This window comes from Mastomys coucha, unplaced genomic scaffold (assembly GCF_008632895.1).
Source record: "Mastomys coucha isolate ucsf_1 unplaced genomic scaffold, UCSF_Mcou_1 pScaffold3, whole genome shotgun sequence".
In the NCBI taxonomy this organism is placed as follows: domain Eukaryota; kingdom Metazoa; phylum Chordata; class Mammalia; order Rodentia; family Muridae; genus Mastomys; species Mastomys coucha.
In genome coordinates this window covers 42,062,866-42,069,992 of record NW_022196909.1, presented here as the reverse complement: position 1 = coordinate 42,069,992, position 7,127 = coordinate 42,062,866, and the positions used below count along the sequence as shown (strand labels likewise).

Genomic DNA, 7,127 nt, shown 5'->3' with positions numbered 1-7,127 from the left:
CGTCATGAGCTTTTTGGTATATGGAAATTTGACTTCATAGTTTTACTAGCTAAGCACACCCGGGCACACAATGCAGTGCTTTGTGACCACGTTCACTTCCAGAAGCTCGTTGGTGAACCACTTGTTAATCAAGAGTACCTGTTCTTACTAGAATAAGATACAGTTGTCCTGGGGCTGGCGAGATGGCTCAGCGGTTAAGAGCACTGGCTGCTCTTCCGAAGGTCCTGAGCTCAAATCCCAGCAACCACATGGTGGCTCACAACCATCCATCATGAGATCTGATGCCCTCTTCTGGGGTGTCTGAAGACAGCTACAGTGTACTCACATAAAATAAATAAATCTTTAAAAAAAAAAAAAGAGAGAGAGACAGTAGTCCTGAGGTCTCAGAGGCACCAAAGTCAGATGCCTTGCCGCTGCCTCCCCTCAGCACTATTTGTAATGACTTAATGTCTCGTAAGTCCCCAGGTGCTCTGCTGCCCTTTCAGCTTGGCTGTCCTCCCCGGGAAGTTATAGAAGGAGCCGTGTGTGTACTGAAGCTTCATTTTTACTATTAGCAAGAGCATTGTCTTCGTGATATCAGCCTCACTATTTCTGTTCTGCGCTTTCCTCCTTCCTCCGTTGTTCTCTCCGAAAATTGTCAGATTTATTATACGATAGAAAGTTATGTCAGCACCAGTTTGAATTTGTAACGACTCTCTTGAAGAATCCTTGAGTAGAAGTGTAAGGCCAGCACCTCCTTAATTGGTTTCTGTGTGTTCCCGGTGGGCATGCACCCAGCTTGCTGTGACGGTCTATATCTTATGTGTTGCTGGATCTAAACGTCCTGGTGACTCTTGTGTTTATCTTCCTAAGAGGCACTGGCTACTGACTTGTGGTGTGTGGAGCTGGGTTATGCTAGCCTGGAGAAGACATGGCCCCTCTTACTTGCTTATGTAAGGCTTGGGTTTTTGTTCGTTTGTTTTTTCCACTTGTTGGTGTCTTCACACATGGCTGCTTTTTTTTTTTTCCAGACTTCTCTAGTACGTACTCTCTCCCCAGGGCCACATTCCTTCTGAAATGTCTCCCCCAAGACTTCCTGTGGTAGCAAATGCCCCAGAAGCATTCTGTCTGGAACACCTTTATTTGTCCTCACTGTGAAAAGACTGTGTGGCTGCACATATTTAGAATCTTGCACTCCCCCGTCCATGTGTCTTTGTAGCTTTTATCACTCTGTCTCATTTCTCTGTTCTTGCTTGTTGCTTGTATTTTTTTCTGCCCTCTAGAATTTGATCCCAAATAGGGATCCTGTGCTGGAGTTTTGCTCCCCAGGAAGGTGCTACTGGAAGATGGTAGAGCCTTAGGAGGCAGGGTCTTAGAGCCGTGTCTTTAGTTCAGAGAGGCGAGGACTGTAGAGCATTCGTTCCTGCCTTGGTCTCTCAGCTTTTGTCTGCCACCCTCCACCGTGTCCAGCATATGCCTAAAGGCCTAAAGACTTAAATAATCCCCTAAAAGCAAGAAAAAGCCATGGTGAAGATGATGCAGCCGATCATTCTTTTCACTGACAAGGAAAATCACAGCCCCAAGAGGCCTTCATTAATTATGTAGAAAATCCCCAAGGCCCTCCCAGTAAGATACTTATCCCTTCATAGTACCCAGAGAAGCAAACCAAGTCTCTGAGATTGTGAGCAGTGTCAGAGCCCTCCTCATGGAGCCTGAGCCCCACTTTGGCATTCTGCATGAGACTCTTCTCTTGTGGTAGAGTGGTAGTTTCTTGGTCCTGATGTTCTTATCTTGGTTGCTTATCAGCTGAGTTTGTTATGCCTATACAGCCCTGGGATGACAGCTGTCTGGAAACACAGTGGCTCTGCCAGTGAGCTTACCGTTTAACTCCACACTCGTGTAATGGTGTTGGTTACATGGCTTTGTAAGACAGACAATGAGAGTATTTAGTGTTTGGCAGAGCAAGGTCCTTACTTCCATAGTCTGATTTAATCATAATGATAAATATCACTTTAAGAGGAAGTGTAACTGTTTCATTTAATCAATATGATTATTACCGGCACAGCAAATCTATCAAGTGCTAGAGTGATAAATTCATGCTAATACAATTTGTACTGCCCTGCTGCCGGTACCAACCTTCCCTGGTATCAGCGGATGAGCTGTTGAAGTCAGCTTGTTGAGCCTAGAGCCACTTGTCAGAGAAGGGGCTTCTGACACTCAGAGCAGCCCCCAGAAGTGGAGAGGGGCCAGCTCCTGGAGGGTTGGTGAGTGCAGTGGTCTCTTCCTCTGTCCTGTGGGTTGCCTGTTCTCACAGTCACACATGTACCTGCCCAGACATGAGAGTACTCTGCCTAGTACATGTGTATGTGCTTGTCTGTCTGGCCCTCCCCTCCTCCCTTAGTTCCTGTCCTGTCTCCCTCCTCAGCATCTCTTCTCCTTTCTGAGGAATAGAGTCTCCAGATGCCTCAGCCCTGACCTGCACATGGGCTTCTCTGTTCTCTTTGTGCTACAGGTGGTCATCTGGTGGCAGTGTCCAACAAGTGGCCATTAGCTAGTCTTGTAGCAGCTGCATATAATGCTGTGTAAACCTGTTGTGTCGTTGGAGACATTTTTCCAGTGCTGATTTTTTCTAATATGTTTATTATGTGTTTTCTGATAAAAAAATAAAAACTAATATAAAGTAATAATTTTACCTGCATGGCTGTAGCCATCACCAGCTTAAACTAGATGTACATTGGCATTGAGTCCGATCCTCGCTGCTCTTTGATGGCACACTGGTAGATACTTTCTAAACCACACTTTGAAATTTGTCTTAGCTTTTATCCTCAGCTTTCCATGTGCGCATGCACCATGAGCTTCTGATTTGACCTGCCTGACAGGAAACTTTAGTTGGTAGGAGGTGTCAACATGTGCCTTTCATGTTTCTCCTATGTGGTAGATCAGACTTTTACACACGCATCTGTGTACCCACAGCTTAGCCCACCTGGAGCATGTAGTTTCTATTACCCCGCTTTAAGCTGCAGACAGACGGCATTATCATCCCCACCCCCACCCCCAGGTTTCCTTGGATCCGCCGATGAAAGACACATACACATTAACTTATTTTAATTTGCTTCTAGCCCAATGGCCAGGCTCTTCCAAGACTCCCTCGGGTAGCATGTTCTTATCTTCACTCCCAGCTCAACACCTCTAAATCTACCCTCCACTTAGTTACTCAGTTACTTTTAGTCTTAACACCTCCAAATTGCCCTTCTCCTTGCTCAGCACCCTATATCTGCCCTCAGCTTAGTTGAGTTTCTAATCTCCCACCTGCTATCCCAGGCCCAGTTGGGGAGGTGCCCAGTGGCCACTCCACCCAAGATCTCACACGGCTAGTGGACCTCTCTCCCTCCTAAGCATGGTGACTACCTTTCCTCCTCAGCGGCTCCTAGCCTGCCTATGGAAACCTGGAAGTCCTGCCTCTTCCACCAAGCCATTGGCTGCTGGCATCTTTATTGATTGATGAAGAACCAATTAGGGAACAGAATCTTCAGCATCAGAACCACCCCCACACCCACCTGTTGGGTTAAATTTGCTCACTTCATTATCTTGGCAGGTGTGTTAAATGTTTTGAAGCAGCCGTCTGGGTATGAAGAGTTGGCTGTAGGGTAGATCTTGTCTCCTGATGCTTTTACCTATGGGGTTTAGTCAGATATTCTGTTCCTTCTGACGGCTTTATAAGTCTGTAATATTCTTGGGATTTGTTAATTTTACTTAACTTTAAAAAGTTTTGGAGGTGAAATGCATATTATATATGTTTAGTGTTGCCATATTTTGAAGCAGTAATTTTATTTTGGCTAGTCTTTGGTGCCTCACAATGTATCCGTATGACCCATAAAAGAGCACTGTGTTCATGATCATCAAGACTAGGATCTTGTGCCCAGTGCAACTGGTGCCTGGGGTGGGGGGCACTTCTGTTTGGAGACAGCGTGTGGCTGGAGGTTAGGTTTCAGTTGCTCACCAGGCTCAGTGTCCTACCCTAGAGACTTACGTAGTGATGAGGCTGACCATCTTTCCACATGATCTCAACACATAGCTAGCTTAGACCTCTTCCTAGTGACTGAGATCCCCAGGGACAATCCAGCAGAAGTGGGAGGTGGAGACCCACCACCTCTCTTAGGCACAGGCCTGGTGCTAGGCAGTACCATGCCCATGGAGTAGTTTGATGGACAGAGTGGTCACCTGGCCTGTGAGACTCACAAGGGGCGAAGGTCTTTTCACTCAGAGTGGTAGGAGCATGTTATTTTATTTCCTGTGCTTCCGTGATGTGTCTGGGTGTCATTGGAGAAGCAAGACAAGGCTTACCCCCATGGTCTGCTCTCCCACTGCTCTCTGGATCTTGGTGGAGCTGGGTTGGGACAAAGTGAGACGGCTCTGGGAGGCCCAGGCCAGGATCTTTGCATGTCCTTCTCCCAGGCATGGTGAGGTGATGAAGGAGCCTCTGCAGCCCACAGTCCCAGGTCTGCATGGCGTCTGTGAGGAAGCTGTTGACTTTGGTGGCATGAGTGTAGGGCTGCGGGCGGCACAACAGGGAGACTTGCAAGCAGATTTTCCTCACCCTGTCCCTCAGAGGACCTACAGCAGTGTCCTGACGGCAGGGAGTGCTCGAAAGAGTTAGGGACTGAGCCGACACACTTTATTTTTACTCCTAGCAAAGATCTACTCAGAAGACCTACTAATCACCTCTGCGTATGGCTCCCCAGACACTTAGTAGGAACTCTGTAGGTGAAGGGCCCTGAGTCTATTGTGGGGAAGAAGTACCCTTACTGGTTTACAGTTGACAGTTCATTAAGGAGAAATGGGCTACAGATAGTTTCACAGCCCTCAGTGTCTAGAAGCAGAGTGGCCACCAGGGTAGCGTGAGGGCTGGGCACATGGGTTTCTGCGTTTGTATTCTCACACACATGCATTTGCATGTATAATGGACGCATACATTTTATTTTAAAGAGAACAGGTTTTTTTTGAGGCCTGTTTCTTTTCTAACCCCGGTGTTCTGTTAGGGTATTCTGATTGGCCAGCAAGATTTAAATGTGGGTGTCATATGTGCATTGACTCGTGGTGGGCAAGTGAACCAAAGCCTGACTCGTTACTGTGTATCCCCTTTAAAAACTCCTAAGAGCATGTTTAAAATGGCATAGGCTCCTATAGAGGAGGACGACTTTGAGTCATTCGCGCATGCCTGTAATCTCAGCTCTGGGGAGGTGGCTACCGGAAGATCTCGGGAAGGCCAGCTTTACAAACCAGAGCATTGTTAAGAGTTCTCTCCTGAGGTGGTGAAAAGCCTTTAACCTGGAGTTAAATAAATGCCAAGTAACTGAATCTTTTATTGCAGACTGAAGTGTGTCAAGCTGGACATGGAGAGCTCCAGGTGTGGCTAAAGGAAACACGTCAGCCCGGTGCATCACACTTGCTATTTTCCTGCTGCTTAGCAATGCGCTCACTTTGCTTGCCCTGAAGGAGTTTTGCCTCAGGATTTGAGCCAAAATAAAAACTAAACAAACTTCAAGGTAAGTAAAAACACTTTTAGAATCTCATAAAATCTGACCAAAGGTGACTTCTGTGCCAGGAATGGTGGCAGGGGCGCGAATTCCAAGCCCTCTGGAGGCCGAGGCAGGAAGATTAAGAGTTCAAGGTCAGCCTGGGATACACAGCAAAGCCCTGTCTTAAAAGAAGTTTAATTAAGTCCTTTGGCTTGCCATTGAAATGCATTTCCTTGAATAATCCCAGCACAGATTGTTACCCCAGCTAGTTCACGTACTGTGGCCACAGATCATCTTTGGACCTCACATCCCTCCAGCCGTGCTTGGGGCTGCCTCTGACTTCGTCATTGTTGATAAAACCAGTGCTTTGTACCTGGCACTAGGCAAGGCCTCATGAGAGCCTTTTACCACTTACCACTTTTGTCTTTGAATTTCTTTGGTGTTCCGTCTTTATGGCTGTCCGTCAGGCCAGCATCTGTCCTTGTTGGGGTACTGAGGCCCTTAAAATACTGGTATGAAGGTAACTCAGTTATGGCCGTATTCTAGAATATGGAAGTTAGAAATTTCCTCTTGTTGTGGAGGTGGGAGAGGCTGGGAGGACTGTAGCAGCAGAGGGTGCTCTGTGCATGTAGTCCTGGCATGTTCCCGGCTTCGCTGCTTCCTCACTTACGGGCTGATGTTGAAGAGCACCCCAGTGTGGCAGCTTCAGTGTGAGCCATCCACTAAACATCAAGGGCTAGCCTGCACTGCCGACTAGAGAGCCTTGGGTAGCAGTGAGAGTCAAGGAAGTGGGTGAAGTTTCCAAGGATGTGCACGTGGGTAAAGCAGAACAGCTCCTGGACATCACTATGTTTGGGGAGCGGCAGTGGTCTCTCTTCTGACCACTGGGCTTTGAACTTGTGCCACAAATGCCCACAAATGTCCCAGAAAGAAACTGAGAGCTTTAAAAGATATTCTGTTTCATCTACATCTGATGCTGGGCAGATATAGATGTCCTTTTGTGGAACATGGACAGGCAGGAGCGGGGGAAACAAAATCACAGTTCCCCGCATCATTGATGTGCCGGTAGACAGTTTCATTTTCTCGGATAGCCCATCTTTTTTTAGCTCCATTGGGAAGTGAAGTCAGTTTCTCTGTAACCAGAGTTTTCTGAGCGACACTGAAGACCCCAGAGCTGAAGTGAGTCTGAAGACTAAGGAAGGGTTCATGCTGCCACTTGGAGCTCTGCTAATGGCCGCCTGTTTTTTAACATGCCACAGAGGTAAAGTGTTGCATTGATTTGGTCATGTATGTGAAGCAGCAAGAGGAGCTATTTATATCCCTTTGCACAATTGTTCTTAAAGGAATACAGGAAAGTCAGGCCACAAGGAGCTCCATAAAGCACGTGCCCAGAAAGCAAAGCTAAAGGTCAGAGTGCTAAACTCTGAGCATTGTCTCCTCCTACTGGCTCTGTGAATCAGTGCTAGCAGCAGGGTAGAAACGGTGTATTGCTCTTACCTCAGGTTATGTGAGCTAATTTTGTCAACAGTTTGGTGTTTTGATTTTTTTTTCTTCATCTGTTTTGAAGTAAAATAAACATGTAAGCTTTGTGCTACAATACCTTCCTTCTCTTGGTTACCACAACTACTT

General features: G+C 46.9%; 1 protein-coding gene across 5 annotated transcripts in view; it reads left to right on the top strand.

Moving 5' to 3' along the window:
• Adarb1 (adenosine deaminase RNA specific B1) overlaps positions 1 to 7,127 on the top strand; it is a 124,799-nt gene that overhangs the window by 52,017 nt on the left and 65,655 nt on the right. For 4 of the 5 annotated variants that reach the window (XM_031346571.1, XM_031346575.1, XM_031346573.1 and 1 more), the window contains exon 2: positions 5,351 to 5,525. The exons of the other annotated variant lie outside the window; for it this stretch is intronic. The gene's annotated coding sequence lies outside the window, so the exon portion shown is untranslated. The remainder of the gene's footprint in view (positions 1 to 5,350; positions 5,526 to 7,127) is intronic. 5 annotated transcript variants of the gene reach the window in all.